This window comes from Amblyomma mixtum, chromosome 2 (assembly GCF_055824585.1).
Source record: "Amblyomma mixtum isolate Tamu chromosome 2, ASM5582458v1, whole genome shotgun sequence".
Taxonomy (NCBI): Eukaryota; Metazoa; Arthropoda; class Arachnida; order Ixodida; family Ixodidae; genus Amblyomma; species Amblyomma mixtum.
The window spans coordinates 214,327,444-214,351,052 of NC_143013.1; positions in this window are offsets into that span (position 1 = coordinate 214,327,444).

Genomic DNA, 23,609 nt, shown 5'->3' on the forward strand with positions numbered 1-23,609 from the left:
CCTCCGCTAAACTTCTCGTAGCCGCCGACACCACCATACCTCCCTTTTCTTCTGTCCTCGTCCCGCTCTTACCTGACTCTGCCTTCAGCAGCCCTGTTCTCTTCACACCCACTACTGCTGCCACCCGCCGTCACCACCTTCTGATTCCTTTCGCCGTTCTCACGATTTCCGGTGGTCACTGTGCCATTTATGTCTCCAACCCTTTTGCTTGCCCGTCCTCTCTCCTTCGCGGCGAATGCCTCGGTCGTATCGAAGAACTGGACCCTGCACTTGCCTACGAGTTCTCTGATCACCGTGCATGTCCCGAGGTTGCTCTCCTGGACATTTGTGCGACCACGCCCGATCCGCGTCCCGCCGACGTATTTCATCGCGCCATCGCTACCGACCTTCCGCCCGCTCAACGTGACCAGCTACTGCAACTTCTCCAACGCTTCAGCGCGTCTTTTGACCTTTCCCAACCTTCTTTGGGCCGTGCGTTCGCCGTCTCTCACGAAATTGACACAGGTACGCACGCCCCCTTGCGCCAGCGACCGTACCGCGTCTCGCCCACAGAGCGCCGCGTCATCCGTGAAAATGTCGACGATATGCTACAGCGCGGCATCATACAGCCTTCTCACAGCCCTTGGGCCTCTCCTGTTGTCTTGGTGACGAAAAAAGATGGCTCCATCCGGTTCTGCGTGGACTACCGTCGTCTCAACCAGATTACTCGCAAGGACGTTTACCCTCTACCCCGAATCGACGACGCACTGGACTGCTTGCAGGGAGCGGAGTATTTTTCGTCCTTAGATTTACGCTCTGGATACTGGCAAGTCCCGATGGCTGCTGCTGACCGGCCGAAAACCGCCTTCGTCACACCAGACGGCCTGTATGAATTCAATGTCATGCCATTCGGCCTATGCAATGCCCCAGCCACATTCGAGAGAATCATGGATAATATTCTCAGCGGGCTCAAATGGGAAACGTGTCTGTGCTATCTGGATGACATTGTCGTTTTTTCCAAAGATTTTTCTTCCCATTTACTTCGCCTCCAGCGTGTTCTCACGTGCCTTACTGCAGCCGGGCTACAACTAAACCTCAAGAAATGTCACTTCGGTGCCACGAAGCTGACGATATTAGGTCATGTCATCTCCAAAGATGGTGTTCTTCCTGACCCTGCCAAACTTCGCGCCGTCGCTGACTTTCCCAAACCGACCACCTTAAAAGAACTTCGCAGTTTTGTAGGCTTGTGTTCATACTTCCGCCGCTTCATCCGGAATTTCGCCTGTATCATCGCCCCTTTAACGCAGCTTCTTGCCGGCAGCCCGAACCTCTCGTCTTGGTCACCCGCCTGCGATGCCGCATTCGACACTTTACGTCGCCTTCTGGTCTCCCCGCCAATACTGCGCCATTTTGATCCTGACTGTCCGACCGAAATTCACACTGACGCCAGCGGTGTGGGGTTGGGCGCCGTTCTTGCCCAACGGAAGACTGGGTATCCAGAATATGTTGTCGCTTACGCCAGCCGCACTCTCACCAAGGCGGAATCTAACTATTCAGTGACAGAAAAAGAGTGTCTGGCCATCATTTGGGCGATTGCCAAGTTCCGCCCTTACGTCTACGGCCGGCCGTTCTATGTCGTCACCGACCATCATGCTCTTTGCTGGCTGTCCTCCCTCAAAGATCCCTCTGGCCGACTTGCCCGCTGGGCTTTACGTCTGCAGGAATTTGATATTCACGTCATTTATCGCTCTGGACGCAAGCACTCCGACGCCGACGCACTTTCCCGTTCACCACTTCCTTGCGATTCCGCCTCTGCCCTCGTCTGTGCCTATGATTTCTCGTCGTTCGGTGTCCCTGATATGCTCTCCGAGCAACAGCAGGATCCTTGGATCAACTCACTCCTCACCTTCCTCTCTAATCCCTCGCCACCTTCTTCATCCCGTACTCTTCGTCGCCAAGCCCCCCATTTTGCCGTTCGTGATGGCCTCTTATACCGGCGTAACTACCTGTCCAAAGGGCGGAAGTGGCTGTTGGTGATTCCTCGCCACCTCCGTGCTGCGATCTGCGCCTCCTTCCACGCAGACCCACAATACGGCCATGCCGGTGTATTGAAGACGTATGCTCACCTGCGTCTGCGATATTATTGGCGCGGTATGTACCGCTTCGTACGACAGTACATTCGGTCGTGTACAGCCTGCCAACGTCGCAAGAACCCTCCCCGCCACAACACCGCCCCATTGCAGCCGTTACCCTGCCCTGCCCGCCCCTTTGACCGCGTCGGCATTGATCTTTACGGTCCGCTTCCCACCAGTTCGGCTAACAACCGCTGGGTAATCGTGGCCGTTGACCACCTAACCCGCTACGTAGAAACGTCGCCTCTCCAATCTGCGACCGCACAGGACGTTGCTTCTTTCATTCTACACCGTCTTGTTCTTCGTCACGGCGCCCCGAAAGAATTGCTCAGTGACCGTGGCCGTGTTTTTCTATCGGAAGTCGTCGCGGCACTGCTCAAGGAATGCAAAATCGTTCATCGCTGTACCAGCGCCTATCACCCCCAAACCAACGGCATGACTGAACGGTTCAACCGCACTCTCAGTGACATGCTCGCTATGTACGTTGATACCGCCCACTCCAACTGGGATAAAGTACTTCCTTTCGTAACCTACGCGTATAATAAGGCTACGCAGACAACGACGGGATTCTCTCCTTTCTTCCTCTTATATGGTCGCGAGCCTACCTCCACAATGGACACCATCCTTCCCTATCGCCCTGATTCTTCCGAGACAACGTCCTTCTCCGAAGCCCACATGTATGCCGAAGAATGTCGACAACTTGCGCGCTCTTTCACCACACAACTCCAGCAGCACCAGAAGCACCGTCGGGACCCCTTGGACCCTCCCGCGTCATATCCCTCCGGCGCACTCGTTTGGCTCTGGGTGCCTTCCTCCACTCCCGGCCTCGCCACGAAACTACTTTCCCGCTATCACGGCCCTTACCGCGTTCTTCAACAAACTTCTCCCGTGTCTTACATAGTTGAGCCCCTTGACCCCTCCCCGGATCATCGTCGCCGGGGGCGTGAAACTGTACACGTCGAGCGTCTTAAGCCCTACTACGACCCGTCAATTCTTTCGTCCCCGTAAGTCGCCAGGATGGCTTTTTTTCGCCGGGGAGGTAACTGTAATGGGAACGACCGGCAGCCGTTCACGCGGTGGACGAAGAGGAGAACGAAGTGCTGTGCTGGTTTCGGTGTGACTCCGGGGTGTGTGCCTGCCGTGACGCGTCTTTGGTCAACGGCCTCCGACCTGTGCTTCGAAGACGCACCTGTACAATATGAACATCAACCCGATAGCACCCTCATCAGTTGCGCGCATCAGCAATGGCTCCTATGGTTACTTGTAATCAAATTTGCGACAAGTTGGGCACTGCATCAATACAGTGATTTCACTGCCGCGACCGGGCCAAAAAACTAGGGAAGTGTCATATCTTCGCTTTTCTGGAGCCCTGAGTGCCCTGTATGACTTCGTGCTAGAGTTACACGGCGCTTACATTTTTTATGAGCGCTTTCGTGCCTTTCAGTAATATACCGTTGACGACGGAAATCTCACGCCAAACGGCTTCAGTTTAATTTCGAGCCTCTCCATCGTTGGAACGCAAGAGATGCGTGTCTGGAGGTGGTCGCCGCATGCCGTTTCATTTACCAGCTTTTGGCACCACTGCGTCAGTGGGACCATTTCTGTCGTTCTCTGTACCCACAGACGATCTTGACAGCATCCCAGGCAGCACAAACCGTTGGCCCAATATTGGGAGTCTGTTGGCTATGTGTGGCCCTTATACAGGGCCAATGTTGCCTTCATTGTCCCCATATTGGCACTGCCACAATGTGCCATTTCCAACATTGGCCCTATTTGTCCGATGTTTTCCCCATATTGGCAATGCCGCTTAGTTACACCTCCAACGATGGCCCTACTTGTCCGATGTTTTCCCCATATTGGCAATGCCACTCAGTTACACCTCCAACGATGGCCCTAAATGTCCGCTGTCCCCATATTGGCAGTGCCGCCTCATTACACCCGCAATGATGGCCCTACTTGTCCGCTGTTTTCCCTGTATTGGCAGTGCCGCTCCACGACGCACCAAAGGATGTCCCTGTGATTATCTGTAGTTATTTCTCTCAATCCGTTTTTTTCAATATTCGAACTTGTTTATTTATTTATTTTTGATTACCAACAACAGCGCTAGCGTCGAACTCTGACACGAAATTACAATAAAAAGCGCGATGTAATTGATCGCGCGAAAGTGAGCAGAGGTGAGATTCATTCACGAGGTATACGAATTTTGAAAAGCGGCGTTTTTTGTAATTATGGTATGCAAAGAAAAAAAGAAAGAGAGAAAGAGGTGCCACACTCAAGAAAAAAAAATTTCGATTCGAGGAATGGTATAATAACGCACTAATTAACCTACTGCCTCGCATATCTCTCGCATACCTCGCATACCACAGCCCCCGATTATAGGTTGCCGGTTCAAATTCGTGTCTCAAGATATAGGCTCAACTTAACTAATAAGTTTAGGCTGCACGAAACGCTGAATCGTATGACACAATCCGGAACACAATGCCTCACCCACATGATGCTCACCCTAGAAAAAAACAAATAAATTGCTTTTTCCACTAGGTCACAAATTATTGCGTGGCGCATTGGAGAGAAGAAACGATCTGAGTAAAACGGGATTATGGTTTTATCGCAAATAAACAGTTGACGTGAACAACTTGCTGCACATTTACTGCGTAAAGAAGCAGCAGACGGGAAAGAAAATGTAGATGTATGTTAAATTAGAAAAAAATATAAGCGAACAAACGGCTCGGCTTCCTGAAGCCGCGAAGCTAAGGTGGCTAAGTTTTTTTAATGTCGCAAATTGTTTTGTTATTCTGCAGTGCTTTTTGGGTATTTTATAACGACGGCTCTAGCATGCGTTTTTGCTTTAAATTGTCACGTTTATCAAATTAAGGATCGGAACTTTTTCCCGGTCGCATTTCCACTAGTTTTTTTTTTTGCCTTTTCTTTGCGCGTATCCTTAATACCAATGAGCCATAGCAGGTGCATTGCTGAGTAGCGCGTCGCGTCATTTCGAGCTAGCGCAGACACGCACGGGGGGGGGGGGGGGGGGGGGGGCCGCATGACTATGGCTTAGACCGACCTGCCTACACTGGTGTGTATAAAATGTAGGGTATTCGTCGCTCTAGAAGCGAATCATTGGATTATATTGATGAATGGTGTTGCTTGGACGTATGTCATCCTACTTTGTCCGCCACAAGTATCATATATGAAACACTCAAAGAACACGCATTGTTCCCGCTAATTTTATTTATTGTTTTATATTACCGGTATTTTCATAGTAACACATTTATCTCAGCTTCAACCAAAGAGGCACACGACCGCAGAGATTACGCTAATGTTTGGAGCCGTTTTGACGAAATTCATGCCCAAGCTCCACGTTTCCACTTCCAACATCTCGGCATTGTCGTTTCCTTGCCGCTTTTCACGTGCTCAACTGCCTATGGCGCATCCTCCGGAGAGAGAGAGAGAGAGAGAGAGAAAAGGACGGAAAGGCAGGCAGGTTCGGACATTCCGGAATTCTTTCACTCATTTCACCCCCCCCTCTCCACCCCTTTTTTGAAGTCCCATACAGCCGCCTTTTGCCGGGCCGAGCCTCTTTGTTGGAAGAGCGCTGGCCCTCACCATGCTAGGAGTTATTTTTTTCTTTGTGATTTTAGGTACACTTACCTTCTCTAACCTGTTTTCCCCTCGCGCCCAACTAAGCGAAACGCCGCTCATCCACCCTCCCTAGATTTTCTTCTACCCCTTTTCCAGCTGCCGTTTCTCTTGCTGCAGCAAATTCTCCGAAAAATATAAGAAACCCGTCCCACCGTCGTCTCCTCCTTTCCCGAACACTCGCCCAACGAGTATCGCCTGTAGCTAGCAAGGCGGCGAAAGGCCACAAAACCAGCGTGCCGACGAAGCATGCGCGCTCAAGTTGACGCCGTACGTTGTCGAGAATCCACACCCGATACGATTTGACAATTATGACGGAATTCAGTAGCCTGGCCTGCAAGATTCTATTCGTGAGTACCACCATACTTTTATATTGAAATGTGTTCGGAAATGAATATGGTTCTTGGCGAATTGCGGCCTTGAATCAGCGCCGACCTTTTTTTTCTCCGGCAGGAAAAGAGAAAGCGACAAAGCGCTGGCGCCAACTTCTGAATGCCAACTTTCACAGCGAAATGTCTAGCGCAAAGGCATGCTCAGAATGGTGAGAACTTTATTTTTCAGCTTTGATAAAATGGGTTTACCGAACGTTGACTATCTCTTCAATCACCGCGGCGGAGTGTTGTGTGGCCCGACTCATGTTGCGTTCATTACGACATTGGTCGTCTATCGTTTGTGCAAGATGAGTACCAGAAGCGCTTATACTTCCACTGCAGCAGTTTTCTGGACGCGTGTAATATTCCCGTGCCGGTTGCATTTGTCTTGGCCAGTTGCAGGCGTACGAGAAAAAACGGAATTCCTGGTCCCAGCGAACTTTATCCATGTTGTCTCGGAATTAATCACCCATGGACTATCGGAAGAGTGATTTCGTGTGGTTTTCAAGTAAGATTTCCGTCTGCCCCGTTACATGCATGCCAAGCGGCATCGATAATCTGCTTACTTTAAAAAAGTGTGTTCGGTCTCCTGCGTTCAGCGCATTTCGCAAAACTGTGCAAGCCGTCTTTGCATGGAATATTATATTTCATAGCTAAAAAAAAATTGCTCACAGCTCTTCAATGGGGAGGAGCTGCTACCACCTGTGCCATACTTTGCTGGAACAAAAAGGCAAACAACCAGCTCGCAATATACATGTAATTTTGATAGGAAATATAAAAATAGATTGATTTGTATTAAACACTATATTTATCTCGTTTTGTGACTTTTAATATGTATTTGAGGGTGTGACACGGCAAATTGGGATTAGAAATTAGCAATACGTTGGGAAAAATTTTTAAATTCAATTCAACATTTTGCTATTAGTGGGGATTTATATTAAGAGTCATTTGGAAATTATACTTTCAACATATGTTGCGAGTACCTTCTCGCACACTGCGCACCACTAAGATCAATGTGCTGTTTTATTTCTAGTCTTTTTTCTGCGATGGTTGTACTTACACTCATTATCACATCATGCACCTCTTTGCAGCTGCGATGTACAGCCAGGTCATCGTGCAAGAGCTTGGCGAGGAATTTGTTTCAAGGCACTGCAAAAGTTCTCTTACAAGAGGAGTGCAACGATTAGTGCCGATATGACACATCGATTCATCGGCTCCGGCACAGTGCATTTCACGATGTACTGGCACCGTAGATGCAATAAATTTCGTTCTTTGAATCCGTTCTTTCTTTTTTGTATGTCTGCTGACTGCTTATATGTAAAATGTTACACATACAAGCTCCGGCTGGTGGAAAACAAGCGGTATATGTCTGCATTGTTGCTGGCCAGCAAGAGGTGTGGTACAAAACTAGGTGGGACCCCCGATCGCATACAATTTCCCACTGGCCTTGCAATTGATATGCCATTTATAAAAGTTAGATCAAGGGTGGAAAAGTGGGCACAAGTCGGAGCGAACCTGGGGCTATTATTGATACTGGCTGAATGTGGGCATACTATTGGCGCAAATTTCGGGCCATTATTGACAGATCGACTGAATGTGGGCATACTATTGGCGTGAATGTCGGGCCATTATTCATAGATTGGCTGAATATGGGCATAGTATTGGCACGAATGTCGGGCCATAATTAATAGATTGGCTGAACATGAGCATAGTCTTGGCACGAACGTTGGCCATTTGTGGATAGACTGGCTGAATGTTGGGTCAATGCTTTTAGCTAAACTGGCTGAGTATAGGCACAATCTTGGCATGAATGAAGGGCCATTGTTAGAAAAAGTCTCGGATTGCTCAAATGCCAGTGTAGGACCAACATTTACGCCAATTTCCGCCACTCTTTTGCCACTGTTGGACCAATCAATTTGTGCTGCTTGGGATGTTTGCTAATAAGACATGCTTACCTGAAACATACTGCAACATAGAATTGTGCTTGAGAAACCTCACAAAAAGCCTTTGGAGGTAGGCAGGCTTGCCACCAGTTCATTGTGTAGCTGTGGACAAATGAGGTTTATAGTCTGTCTCAATGAAAATCTTCTGTCTGCAAACGAACTGATAAAACTTACTTAACGCACCCTGAAGAAATTCTGAGCACGTCCTTTGCAATATTCTCATAATGATGCCCCCGTTAACGCTCGGAATGCATAAGTACTTCCCGCCATTGGCCGGATTCTGACACTGCAAGAGCGCTGAACCAACGGCGTGTTTTGATGCATCGCAATTTGTCTTCGATGGGTTCAGAAAAGGGTTATCATGTGAAACACAACTACTCGAATTTACTAATGAGCTGTTTCACGGTATGGACGAAAATCTTCAAATCGACTGTATATTCCTAGACTATGCTAAAGCCTTTGACCGCGTCCCACACTGTCGTTTAATAGCGAAACTCTCATCATTGCGCCTGGATTCATTAACAATTTCTTGGATAAGAAACTTTTTATCATTTCGAAAACAATTCACTTCTATTGATAACCATTCATCCCCTTTAATTGATGTAACATCAGGCGTACCGCAAGGTAGTGTAATAGGCCCGTTACTTTTTCTGATTTACATCAATGACCTCCCATTAGGCATTACCTCAACACTCAGAATGTTTGCAGACGATTGCGTTATTTATCGCAAAATCCGCTCCTTTAATGACCACATCGCCCTTCAAGAAGATCTACATCGCATTAATAACTGGTGCTCATCATGGCAAATGTCCCTTAACACTGATAAATGCCAGTTAATGACATTTAGCCGTAAACGGTCTAATTACCTTTTCACTTACTCGCTTAACAACAGTCCAGTCACTCTTGCGTCATCGTACAAGTACCTTGGCGTTCACTTTTTATCTAATCTCTCATGGAAAACCCACATAGAAAAAATTGCTGCCAAAGCTAGCCGTACATTAGGTTATTTAAAGCGTAACCTCAGAGGTGCGCCTTCTTCCACACGCGAGCTCGCATATCAGACATTCGTCCGCCCACAAATTGAATACGCATCTTCCATTTGGTCACCTCACCAACAGTACCTAATTAATTCCCTAGAGCGCGTAAAAAATCGTGCCGCTCGCTTCATTTCTCGCAACTATTGCCGACATTCCAGTATAACTAACATTAAGGCTTCGTTATCCCTTCCATCCTTAGAATCTCGCAGAACAATAGCACTTATCTGTCTCTTCCATAAAATTGCTTACAGCCATCATTCCTTCACACTACCCCTTACAAAACCGGCCCGCACATCTCACCGATTGCATAATCACCTCAGTTTTAAGCGCCTTTCGGGAAGGACCACTGCATTCAACTCATCAGCCCTGCCCCGTGCAATCATTTATTGGAATAGTCTTCCTGACAACATTGTTCACATCTCAGATCATGTTATTTTCAAAGAAAAAATAAGTAGCATTTTCTTGTGAAGTGTGTTCTGTAGTGCGTTTTTCAATTTAGTTTTTCAATTTAGTTCTATTTTCTGGTTGGTTGCTTGTTCTTTGTACAACGATGTTAAAATAACCATGTTCTACTTGCTTCTTTTTCCCACCCCAGTTATGTAACCCCCCTCACATAATACTCCAGTCGGAGCCCGTGAGGTATTTGAATAAATAAATAAATAAATAAATAGATTCTTTGCGGAGAACAAAAATGGCTAGCACGGGTGTCCTGGTTCGATTCTGTTCGATACTTTTCCACTCTCGGATGCGGTTTTCAGTCCATTCGAATTCCGAGTACAATTCCGAGTTCTAGACAGCTAGAATGCTGTCTAGAACCAAGCACTAACGGCATTAGTAAGACTGCAAAACTGAAGCTCCAAATGAAGTTCGCGGACAAACTCAATTGGGAAAAAAACTTGTTACATATTTGTGAATTGAGATCATTTTTAACGCAATTTTATTTAGTTGGTTCAAAAGTGTGCGAGTTGTGGACAGTTGGTTGGAAAATATAATGCTTTGCTACAAAAAAAAATATTTTCGAGTTCCCTCACAGCAGCGGGCCGAGGCGCCTATACCATCAACCTAGCCTCTTCTGCGGCTTGCCGCTAGCTGGCAGCGCCGGCCTTAGCTGGCGTATCTCGCCACTTCGTGACGGCGTTGCTAGAAGCTGCTCGCCTTTTAACAGTGTTACTTTCAGGTTGTTTGGTAATTTTTTTCTTGGTGGTGCGGTCAGGTGGGCTACGTGAGCGCGCTTGCTTTTGCCGTAGCAGCACAATTCCTTCGTAGCATTCCGACGCTGCTGCTCTTTAGTAGAACTTTGCTGTTCGAGACGAAGTGCGCACAGCACGCGCAGAACTAGTTGTTCGTAGGAAAGTGTCAAATTGAGAACTGCTTAGCTGGCATCAGATTGCAACCGTAGGGTGTTGCGCTCACTTTGGTACTGTGTGCTACGCAGTTGCCACTCAGTGCCTGCCTATACCAACCAGAAAGGTGTCGGAGGTTTCAGGTGTGGCTTTCGGATGATCGCATGCAGTTTGTTTGAAAGCGCATGTTCCATAGTGAGTTTTGCTAATTTCCTAGCACCGGCACTTGGACTGAATGACTAGGTTTTTTGCTGCCTTTACAGAATGTATTACTGCATGCCAGTTATTTGTGTTCATCGTGGAGGAACGCTATCGTCAGAGTGCAGTTTACAGTGATTTGAAGTATGCAGACGATACATATCACTCTATATGTTGACAACTGCCTTCATAATAGCGGAACATGCAGTCGTACTTCTTGCAAATACGACATGTATGCCGCATAGAACGTTTGCGCTGCACACACGTTACTGGTGCTAATAACCAGGGTGTCAAACCGGAATTTTTTCGTATTCGGTAGGGGTTCACGCCTTTCGCGATCAGTTCCGGGTTCGGCTCCGGAGCGATATTCCATTCAGGTTCAATTCGGGTTGGGATTGCGTTGAACCGGTTCTAATGGGTTCTGACTATAAAAATTTTGAACGTAGACTGTTTTTCTTCAATCTATAATTGTTGTTTAGTTTTCTGCGTGATATCAGCATACAAAACAAAAACTGCAAAATTTGCTCAATACGAAATTCTTTGAATTTACCGACTTTAATTTACTGTCTGCGGCAAAGAGATATAAGTTTATGCAAGAGCCGCGAAATCAAATGAACTCAAAATTAATGTACATCGGGTATGTATACGCTATAATCTATCTGGTGACGTACATAAGCAGAAAAGTTGATAGAATTTGCATCCCTTCCGCTCCAGCAATTTCGGAGACCCCGTCGCGCGAGTAATAGGTCTCTCCTGAAGCTCATGTAAGCCGGGAATTTCTCATTAGCGTAGTACTTACTCGGGCAGTACTTAAACACTACTTCTCCTGAGCACAGTACTTCCACTATAAGCGGAAGCTGCCCTGTATCGGCAGTTTTATACAGCCAAGACAGCCTTCCTCCACCGCAAAACATACTTGCTAATCTCCCCCCCCCCCCCCCCCCCGCGGCACACCTTGAGCATGCATCTAAAGAGCTTAAATTTTTTTTAATTGCATCACCTGTTCTACTTCGTCTTTGTGACTAGTGTTATATATCTCGTCCACCTACAGCTCAGCTTCTTCGAAAACTCAGCTACTCACGGCTTCTCTGAACTAAAGTGCAAAAATAAGATTTTGGCCTATGCTGATGTCGCCGCCATCTGTTGCTCTTATGAAAAGAATGTGATAAAGAAAGCAGGCTTGGATTGGTTGGGACCACTTTGTGTCTGTACGAACACAAACTTGCGACGTCTTCGTTGCGACGTTGTGCTGTTGCACTGTTGAAAGTGCTGCATTGTGCGAGGAAGAACGTAAATTCGTTGCATAAAATTTTTGTCACTTTCCTGGGTGGCTTTCAAAGGCAGCCTATGCGTGGGAAGAATTTCTTGCTACCTTGATACAGTCTCGCGGATATTTCGTGCAGTTTTTGTCCCCTATCTTGTTTCAGAATTTTTACCTTTCAAAATTGAAAAACACCGCTTCCTGACAGCTGTGCTTATAGGTCCTGACATCTGGCGGGGGGACTTTGCTGTGACATCGAACCTGTCCACGCACAACGGAACCGCCCAAATACGTCCAACCCAAATTCATACCTGCACATCTAACCTAATCTTTGCAGAGCCAGGCTGCGCCTTCTGGTGGCTTAGGCAGAACGCTACGGACAAATACTATGGGCCACGATACACACGTTTTGGGAAAACACCATACCACTCCGTCACCTCAGCTTATACGTTAATAAAACCGACCCAGACCTCCGTCAAGAGCTCAAGTTTTCCTTCTCGCTATTTCTGCATCAGCAGATGTCTAATAGCGCCGTTCTCGCGCATTTCTTCGAGCGATTACAAGACCAGTAGGTATCGCTTCTACTAAAGGTCTCTTGTGTAGTGAATGATGACGCACCCGCATGAAGTTTCCAGGAAGATGACGTTGAGAAAGACGAAGCTTCTGCGTGTTGCATAATATCGCTACCGTGGATAATGTCTGCCTTCGCGTTGCCCGTCGTTCAGCTTTGCGTAAATTACGTCAGCGAGTTGACAGGCTAGCTGGTAGTGCATGATGAAGGTAGAGTAAATATATAGACAAATACACGCGGCCGCTCGTATGAGCTTTTCAATGTTTGTGCCCCTGTCTTGTGCTTTGAGCTGTATATTCATCATTAACTACGTACCAAGTTTTATTTGGGCACAAACCCCTTTTTAGTGCTCCAAGCACTAGACAGGAGGGGGAGGGGTGAAATGAAGTTCTGCTGTTAAAATATTTCAGCTTTTATAATGAGAAGTAGTAGCCGACTGAAACTTTGACATTCTACAAGAAATGTAAACTTTATTATACAGCGTGTCGCATTCATGAGAAAAAACATGCCGGATACATAACCGCATTCTTAAAGAACAAAATGCGAGAGCATTTGGGTTGCCTGCTATGGAATCTACAGTGACTGTCTAATGTTTTTGAGATTTTCAGCTAAACCTGTTCCATTATCCTGATATGGTAATGCAGGAGTCATCAACTTCTAGAATATACGAGGAAATTTTGTTTGGTTGTCATACGAGAATATATTACTCCGACAAAGTGATACACACTAATCCCGCCGTTAATTCACTTTAATCCAGTGTGTAGTAGGTCTGCTCCTTAAATTCGGAAGGACGTTGTAAATTCTCAGGGGTGGGTGAACATAAAAATTTGGAGGCTCCCAGAATTTCAGATTTGGCTGGACCCTCTGGTTGGTCCACTGGTGGTCATATGATGTGGATCATGTTTCGACCGTCTCAATAGAATTGATAGATCCCAAAAAGTTCTCACATCATTACTAGCGCAGTGTTGCAGCGATCAAACGATGTGTCACTGCCGGTGGCTGCTTCAAACACAGCCATCAACTTATCTGGGTATTTCGTGACAGAGAAGTACGAATTCCGTAGTGAGACGACAGCCTGATTAAAGTCTCATTAAAACTCCCTGAAGCCCTAAGTTCAAACAAGATATTAGTTCTACGCTGAAATTGTTCTTGATATACCAGTGTACTGCTACAGGTTCACAAATCACCGGCTGCAGATGAATGGTTCAAACTCACATTCATTATTTCTTTTTCAAACCACAAAAAAAGATGTGTACAACACTGTCTGAACCCGCTGCCGTAGGCAAGTCATAGGTCCATAAAATTAAATACAATCCTATGGACACCACATCGAACATGGAGTTCGTCAGCGTGGAGGTTAGAAGTATTCACTAGTCTAATAAAATTTCAGTAAAACATGGTACTCTTCTAGATGGTAATTCATACATGGTAGGAAGATAGCGCAAAAAACCACAACCACAGGGGAAGACAAGACACAAACACAAGACACGTTTGTGTCTTGTCCTCCCCTGTGGTTGTCGTTTTTTGCGCTATCTTCCTACCAAGTCTAATAAAAGCTCTGTGAAATTGTGCAACGACACAGGCGGAAGATGGCACCTTCAATCATAACAGCTACTGAATTATTGGACCCTGGTGATGTGTTTGACGTTTTTTTTCGAATTTAAGTGCAGTGAACGGGGTCTTCATTCAAAAAATGTGCGTTACGCTTTCAAGGCAGTTGCGTACGCTAAGGACTTTGCCTCAGGCTAAAAAAGAAGGGGCACTTCTTTTGGCACATTGCAATCAAAATAAACATGAGAGGTTTCACCCACGAGAGTGTCGTCATTTTGTGCTTTAAGATAAGAGTATAGTATGATACAACTTGAAAAGACCAGCAGTTGGTCACACTGGGGCAACGGTCCATGGCGTTTTGAATTTCTCCGCTTGGCAATCACAATATTAAACAAAATAAGACGTTTAATGTTTTTTACTATGCAAAACAAACCAGAGGCATCAAAAGTGATGAGCATATAATTTTGTCTCGTGGCGAGCTGCATGATTAGGCAACAGAAAAACTTTGACAACGGACTACTGTTCGTCCCAGAGAAATCCTGTGTTACGGTCCTAAATGTGCGCGGAGCTTCACTCCAGACTTAGTTTCCGACTTTAGACGGCAGCGGCACCGAGTTCTAAATACGCTCAGATAAACTCGTCATTAAAACTCGAAACTCGATGCGCGGGTCGTTACATCGAATGGTGCGACTTCGAAATTCGAAAAACCAGCCTTAAAGAAGTAACAATGCAGAAGATACGATAGGTAAGCTACTAACAACACAATGCATGATAGAGTCCTTGTAGCAGTTGCCGATAACCATAACCAGATTTTATATGGAGTGATTTAAGCTAGCTCAAAAAAAAGTTTTGAAACGAGCTACAAGCTTGCGTTAAAGGGTCAGTCTACTCATCGAGATGAGTGTATAAATAATGGCATACTCTGGTAGTTGGCACCCTATAACATCAATAACGAGGGGTCTGCGCCCTGTTTAGGCAGGAATTTATATTTTATTTCGGCGTTAAAAGTCGCGTAAAAAAGCATGGTGGCGACCCCAAACGTTCATTTTGTTCAAGAAAGTGGTAGTCTTTTTTTGTAGAAGCATAAGTGAATATACTACGTACCATTTGTATGCCCCAATGTCAGAGAAACGCATGTTTTGTTCTAGTAAACTGTAGAAGGCGTACCGCTCGTTTTTCTGTAAATCACATGAATATTTATAGTTACACGTACGCAAAACGCAGGCACACTCCCACTTTTAGTTCAGCGTATGCTAGCAGAGACGCAAAAATAAACTCAGCCTATAGTGGCGCCATCTGGTCGTCAGGACGGGAGCCATTGCTGTAAACAAAACGACTCTCCACTTAAGCCTAGGAGCGGCAGAATCGTCACTCTAATTATTAAAATTAAGCAAATTTATCTCTTATATGTTTTCTTATAGGCGAGATGAGACAAATCGAAAGACAGGCGCCCCATTTATGGCCAGTGAACGCACTGAAAAAGGCAGCAACAACGAGAATTCAGTCCGAAGCGAGAGGTCCGGCTTCGACGGGCGCCGCCATGTTTGTCGCCGCGCGGCGGAAATCCAGATGGTTGCCAGATGAGACTACCATCTCATACAGATGTGTTCCCACATTAATAAATTCTATTTTAAAATGTTCTACCGCACTCGTTGGCACCACAGCTGGCTAGACGGTAATTTGAGTAAAGAGCTATCGGTTGCCGCAAAGAAAATATGGTCGATAAAATTCAGTAGACTGAACCTTCAAGTTAAACGTGAATGACTTTTTTTAATTGGCGCCAACATTTAATTTGAACGCTTCCCTCGCAGTGCTGCACGCTAACCGATTGAAATTACCACTTACTGAACATGTGTTCTAACGAGATCGTCACTGAAATAGTTTTAACGTTAGAGAGGAATGGCAAGAAATATAGCTCTTGAGACCACTTTTGCATGTACGCATGGATGCAGCATACAGACCACGGTATGTTGTTAAGTACACTTCAATAATAGTATTTTGAAGTCCTGAAGTGCATGAAAAGCGAAAATTGTTGAAGGTAATTTTTATCGACGATGTAATTTGGCCTTGGTTATTTGTTTTGAAGTTGAATAAATAATATATTATTTTATCGACTTCAAAATGGGCATTTCCTGCATGAGAACTATTTGAAATATTTAACATTTTAAACATATCGATGTCATGTATACGTAGTAATCCCTCAGATGTAGAGAAACCAGAAGTTTATTATTGATAAATTGGAACTTTGTTGAAGTCAAATGTTTTCGGTATTGCACAAACGCATATAATAAAATATGCCCCGTGCAAGTTTTTGTGCGTTAGTCGCCCAATTAAATTAAGTATTTCCAGAAGATGGCCGTGCCACAAAAAGGTATTCTCCGCGAATTCCACGTCTTGAATGATCTTGTCATTCACGTGCAACACACATTTCGTCGTTACGATAACGCCGTTTTCTTCAACAATCTGCCACACAGAGTACACCTGATCCACTACCAGTTCTCGTTTTTTCAAGTTTGCGCGACGAAAAAAATTCACTGCTCTCTATTTCTTTGCAACTACATCTTAGAGAGTACTGTTCCCAGGGAAAGAAATGCGAACAGCGCGGTGCCTATGAGCTCCGTTTTTTCAATTTATTTTCGTCACGCTTATGCTTGGCTCGCAACACAAGTACGCTACAGGCATTCGTGATACAACAATATATCACTCTACAGTCCTTTAGTTACAACCCAGGTACAAGCCCATAGATTCTAAATGCGCTGCCGTGTTCGAATTTCTTTCTATCGCCCCTGGACATTTCCCTAATAATCTGAAGCTCATCAGCGTTCAAGAACGAGGGAAAAAGAACGCGGCTGAGTAAAGAAATTTGCAGGTAGGCCAACACTTGCAAAGCATGTGCAGAACTGTCTTTTTTCGGGAGAAAGCGCGCTGCTCGCGCAGCTACTCAATGGGAGGGGTGACTGGTCTGCCCGGTCAATAGACCTCTCCCTCGAGTAAAAAACGTGACGTCACGGAACGCACGTGCAGCGACTGCAGCGCTCCCCTTCCTAGCGGCGATGGGCAAAACGCTCTCTCTTCGGCTGGCATCCAACGCTCCCGTACGTGCCTCGGAAGCGATGGAGCTGTCGGAGTACGCGAAGTCACTGCCTGAAACCGCCCGGCAGCGATGAGTTGAAAAGCTGAAAGTCGACGGGAAACAGTACCCTGACCCCTTCGTTATGAAGGACTGGAGAAACGACCCGAAATTGTGGCCAAACGTGCGTTTTGGCGACATATACGTTTATCTCGTTCAGACGCCCGGCCCTTACACTACTGAGAGCATGAAGTGCTACCGTTCGCTGAAGGCGTACGTTCTTGCAGCTTAAGGGCACGTGCGCCAAGTTTTGGCAGCCGACTTTGGTTTAGAGTGCTGCTTTTTAAAAGCAAAAGTGACCCCGTCGCAGAGGACCACCGGCGAGCCGTACGAAGCGTGGATGCTTTTGCGAGAAGAAGGAAGCGTACAGGCAGCTCACTGCACATGCATGGCCGGGTTAGTTCAAGTGTTGGCGGGATAGCGAACAACAGCGTTATAACGCGCTACCTTGATCAACAGAAAGATAATTGCATGCGGTAGATTCGAAATGCATTACACGCTAACCGTCACGTCAGAATACTGTTCACGTGTGAAGTCATCGTACATTAATGCAGTGCGTAGGATGTCATATATTTTGATATTGTTAGTGCATGCGAGGTCTTATATTTTGATTGAGTTATCCGGTTCTCTATCGCAACCACCGCCGCAATGGCATCGCTGATTCGATCTCGGCCGCTGGTCGACGGGGCTGAAGCTGAGAACGCTGACTGACGCTTCGTTGGAGGAGAATCTGCTCTAACTGTTGTGCCCTCTGCGCGGTCACTGCTCAGAGCCGTTGCGAAAAAAAAAACGCTTATGGCCGTGCGGTGTCGGGTCTGTTAAAAGGGTCCTTAGGCGGCTGAAACTGCTCAGGTTCCGAGCTCCGCGACGCCCCTTACATCCCATGTGTCGCCTGAGTTCAAACCCTGCACAGATAACCTACTTTACGCTTTCTTGCCCCATACTACCAGTTTGCAACAACTAAGATGTTGCTGAGATTGTCCGCTCAAAACGACCATACTTCTTTATATCTGCGCTGGGATTTCTCTTCTTGAATGAGAAAACGCTGGGCACCCGGTCCTGGTGGTCCGGTAACGAGGACAAGGTGCCTGCGTTGGTGGATAAGACGAGAAAAAAAGTTCACAGTGCCATTCACCTCGCTAGCTCTTCAAAATCAGCAAGGGAAAGAAAGGAATGCTTCCCACTAGAGATGAAGTGCGCTCCGCATATCCTATCTGCCGGTCTTGGCTTCCATTTATCTCGACGCATTGCGTGCACCCACACCTTCAGGAGATTCTCGTCCCGCGGAAAACAAAAAAAGCGGATGCCTTTCTTGGCACGGTTAGTGCATCCCACGGCACAGCAGCTCGTAGGCATCACGAGACAGGGTCGAGGCACGGGTTCCGGCGCCCGCACTGCGACAGCTTCCTTGCTCGCCCAGCAAAACTATACGGGATCGCACGCAAACGGAGGACTGTTTTGCCCATCGGGTTCCCGGCGTGAGCCGGAAACGTCATCGCCGTGACGTCACTCGCCTCGCGTGAGGTACCCGAGGAGAGGTCTATTGTGGGGAGTCGGCCGGAGAGGGCGCTTTTCATCGGCGCCTGCAGCGCCCCGTGCGAAGCTGCCGTCCCCTCTTGTTTTGGGCCCACGCGCTCCTGGCCTCTTCGCTCGTGCTTGAATGCAGTTGTAAGAGAAGCGCGCGTACTCTTGACGCATGGACTCGCGCTGGGACACCGTTGTGAAAGGAAATTTGGTTGCGCTCGTGCTCTAGCTTTAGTGAAAGAGCAGCGCGTGTGCACGGCGCTTAAAAAACTATGCAAAACCGACCTACTCTCTACAGGCCTAAACATTTCCTTGAGAGTGAATAACGTGGTATATGACGTGAAAAAAATAAAATTAAAGGCTACCTTAAAAGAAAACTGCGTCTAGAATGTGCTTCACATTTTTTCAAGTCCTAATCTTATGCTTGATCAGCTCGCTCTAACATCTCCCGCCGTGTCCGGTGGTCGCACCTTTCTAATCCTTTCTATGCTGCTAGCCCAACGTTGTTGGTCGAATCTCGCCGGATTCATAATTATGCGAAATACGAAAAAGCATTTCACGATGACGGTGACCACTAATGATTCCAAGGCGTTTGAAATTAGACAATGGGCGCATGGTTGGTACGGCCATACGCCAACGATCTGCCCTTCCTGCCGTTGTCGCGCTTGTCCATAGCCGCTACTGCCGTACTGTCATAGATACCGCAGATACAGATAAAGTTGTCACCGTATATGGACACCTACAAAACCTCTGTTAATCCGGAGTACTCCAATTCTGCATTGCCCAAGTTCTACCTACAGCCTTGGGTCGTTAAACTCACAAACCACTACCACGTCAAACGTTTCATGTGCTTCGATGGGGCATGTACTGCGATTGTGCGGTCACGCCAGGGTCTACAAAGTTCATGGTATGTAATCTGCAGAAGTACACTGCTTTCGAGTAGTGCGACAAAATGCTAACCATGCTAACTATTTCCTGAAGCCTACTACCGCCACCAGCCTTTCGACGCCTATACTGATCGCCTGCATTTAAGGATTTCTGTCCTCCGTGAAGATTTTTGTTGACAACAGACAAGCCTGTAAGCGAATGTGTCACTGGTGGGGAGACCACGAAAGGAAATTTCCCCCAGTGAACATAATGTGTGCTCGGTGCAGTCGTCGGGCATCTGCTTCGCTCTCTGGAGGAGATTGAAGCAACGGTTCCTAGCAGCATGCGGAGAAAGAAAGCGCCCGCAGCTCGGGTAGCATTTAGGGAAAAAAACTAGGAATGAGGGTCAGGAGAGATTTTCAGTACCTGTTAATAAAAAATAAAATACAACGCATAATCAACGAATACAACGAAACAGGCCCTCGCGTCACAAGGCAATGGTCGCTCCGGCCAGGGTTGTGCTTTTGCTCGCTACGCTTGCTATTGCATTTCAGACGCGTCCAGGCTGAACGGATTCCGCCGGAGCCGCTACAGGCGAAGCGCTGGAAATGCGCATTCACTAAAAAAGAACACAAATCAAGCTGGCTTGTACTTGATAATTACCAAATGCCTAATTCTCAATGATCAGTGCGGAAGAAGGTGGTCCGTGGAATGCTATATCCTATTTTTTGTTTCCACGACGCAATCACCAAAGTGCCACAGCGGCATCGTGCCCTATAACAGCTTCGTAGTTCGCAAAGACAAACTTTATGGTGGGTTTTGTGTAGGCTACTCGGTGACGATCAAAAAAAGGCAAACTAGACTGCATTAAGGTCCCTTCATGTTGAAAGTGGAGCCATTAGTTGGAACTTTTCCGCCGCAACGTGACCCTTGCAGTTGCTCTTCATCTCCATCTCAGATGTACGCTTTTCTGAGCCATGATTGACTCCTCTATCCTTCTCCCAGTAGGAAGCGCACCCCTAGTGCTTCATTTTTTTTTTCTTTTTTCTTCGCGCCATTTCCAGGCCGGCTCACAGTCTACACACTTTCGGGTCAAATAGCGTCCGTTTTTAGCTTTCGCCCCCAGAATCGAGCTTTTACTTCAAACGTGGCGTCTCTTCATCGAGTTCGATTACAGCCAGTACTCTCCCAACTCAACCGAAAATACTTTCTCGCCAGTGGAAGCTTGAACACAGCAATCTGTTACTAGCGATGCACGCACTGCGAAACTCAAACGCAGCGCCAAGCAGGGTATGAAAATTGGAAGAGCAATATTGTAAGACTTATGTTGAGGCTCAGGGGCCAGGGGCGCATTTGTTTTTCACTTCGATGGTGTGAAGAACTGTGCGTGTAAGTGTTAGCAGGCGCCACCTGCGTCGGTTCTCAAGCAGCTATTATTTTTCTGCTATCGTGTCTGCGTTAGATTTATGCTCTTCGCGTATCATTGGACGCTGATGGTATAGTTGCAGGTAGAACAACAAGAATCCCACTCTGGTGTCAAACTTTTGTCCCACGTTGCGCAGCAAAAATGGGATGCGAGTTCGCGAAAAAAAATACTGTCTGTTAAACAAAGCAAAAAAAAATGAAATGTATAGGATGTTCAGAAGACAAGCGTGCCCCATCCGCTGCAAGAAATAGCAATTGATCGGCGAGCTTGCTGCCCAGATGGAAATTTTGTTCGGAGAATCCCCATACCGCTTTTTCTACTCCACAACTCTGCATTTCCTTAAGACGATGGACAACTTTATTCGGCCGTCGCTCTTATGCTACACTGCTCTCTGCCATTGTGCCGGAATTCTTATAGTTCGTACCATCGCACCTCTACGTTGGAGGTGTAGTCTGCCAAGAAGTATTCTACTCCAAAAGGTCTATGTTAATCTTGTGCATTGATTCGCGGTGCGCTTCCCGTAGCTCTTGCGACGAGTTCAGGTCTCCAAGCTCCAGCGATCTTGAAACACTTTGACTCGACGGCCAATGGCTACTGTACACACTGTGGGGACGTGACTGATATCTACCACATGGTTTGAGCATTCCAACGGAATCCGGCTCTTACCCCCTACCACGGATTGACTAAGAGGGGCTGGCAAGCGACTCTGCTTGGTCGCTCCAACCTCCAAGCTCAAAAGATCTTGGTCGCGAGAGCACCGGAGGCGGTCTCGTCCAATGGCGTCTCGGACTAAGGATCGCACCTAGTGTGTATAGCCTCTAGTGAGGCTGTCCCCTCTCATATACTACGTAATAAAATTTTTCGCCTTCATCAGCACCGCGTTAGGCAGTAGCCGTTTCTATTCTCTTTTTTTTTTCTTTGCCTAGCTTGTCCAACGGCTGGCCAGTGCGAAATGGAGGTGAAAATTACTGTCGATTTGCTTAGTTAGGCCAAATCCGGATTAGCTGCGCCAGCACTTCGGTTTTGAATTCGGCTGTTCACGGATGAAAGTTGTTCGGATAGCGATAATGGGTTCATGCCCACATATTCAGGATTGGTCGCTCTCTATATGAGATGCATAGATAGTTGGGAGTCCTCGTACCATTCCAGGCGCAGTGGTGCAGCGGTTAAGCGATGCGCAGCTGCCCTGCGATGGCAGGTGCTGCCATTAGCGGGGCTTCTTGAATTTCCACCTGCCGCGGTGGACAGTGTACAGGGGTATATATGTCCAGCGCTGGCACGTTGCCCACATACCTGTTGGTACGCGTGAAGCCTGCCACAAAAGAGGCTTCAGGCAAGCAAACGAACAAACAACGGATTGGCTAAATGCGGGCAATGGGCAAAATACGTGTCGTCGCACTGAAGAACCGTGGCTAGTTTCCCTGCATTCAGTGAACTAAAAGCTCCCTCGTGACCTGTTTTAGCGAATAGATGAAGGCTGACCGCAGGTTTCAGTTTTGTAGATTGTTCATGTGCCAGCCTTTAAATGTGCATGTAAGCGGTGGTCGCCGCTTGTGCGTTGTCTTTTCCATTCTGACACTTTGCCCTCAAACTGGTTCGTAGGCACAGACAAATGACCCGCACTGCTCGCTTCTCAAAAAACGTATCGATCATTATGCTGCGCTAGCCGAGCTGTTCCCTGAGCCGAATAAGGTGTTTCTTATTGTGGTTATGTATGCCGACCTCATTTTGCATTTGTATGCTTGAAGTCGAGTGCCTAAGCCAAGGCTGAAGTGTGTTGGTGAATACCATAGAATTTCACGAATATGTGAAAGTAGAGGTTAGATTTAGCTACTTCCTTCTCAATTACTTTCATCCGGTGCTCTAATGGCTACACCTTGATACTGAGTCCACGATAGCTCCCACTGCACATATTTATAAACTCATGTTCGGTAGTTCTAGCTAGTTCTTTTAGGATATTCTACTACTCATAACTGCGGGTGAAGCACTGAATGCAAGATAATTAAAATATAACGCTCTCGAGACTCTCCTTGTAGGCCTCTACAAGGCAGCTCTCGACCTCTCTATCACTCCCTCTACCGCTAAGATCTTTGCCACATGCCTCTTTCATCCTCTTCTTTCTCTCCTCACTTTCAATCGTGACTCGCAGCCTGCCTGGCTTTCCCTTACCCGTTCTCGGCAGTGGTTATTGACTCAAGCGGGTATCTCGCCGATTCCCATCTCTCCGTTTACCTCTCCTCTTCCCACCCCGGCTCCCAATCTTCGTATCCTCCCTCTCCTAACCAACATGACCCCCGTCCTGCACGCCGGTCGTCGTCAGGAGGCCGCGCAGCACCATTCCCCTCTCTTTGACACCCAGGGTGTAGTCTTCACGGATGCCTCCTTTGTGGCTCCTCGAGGTTCCTGCGGCTACGCCCTGTACCATCCCCACCTCCCACCTCCCCGGACGCGTTGTCCCTCGAGGTCCTCGCCATTGCGAATACCCTCCAATCACTTGCCCTCGTTCTCTCTCCTCAAGAACACACAGTATATTCAGACTCACAAGCCGCTATACACTACATACCGAACCGAATCCTAACCCCTTATCTCCAAAAGGAGGTCGAACACGCGGTCTCCTCACTGCAGCCTTCCATCGTTTTC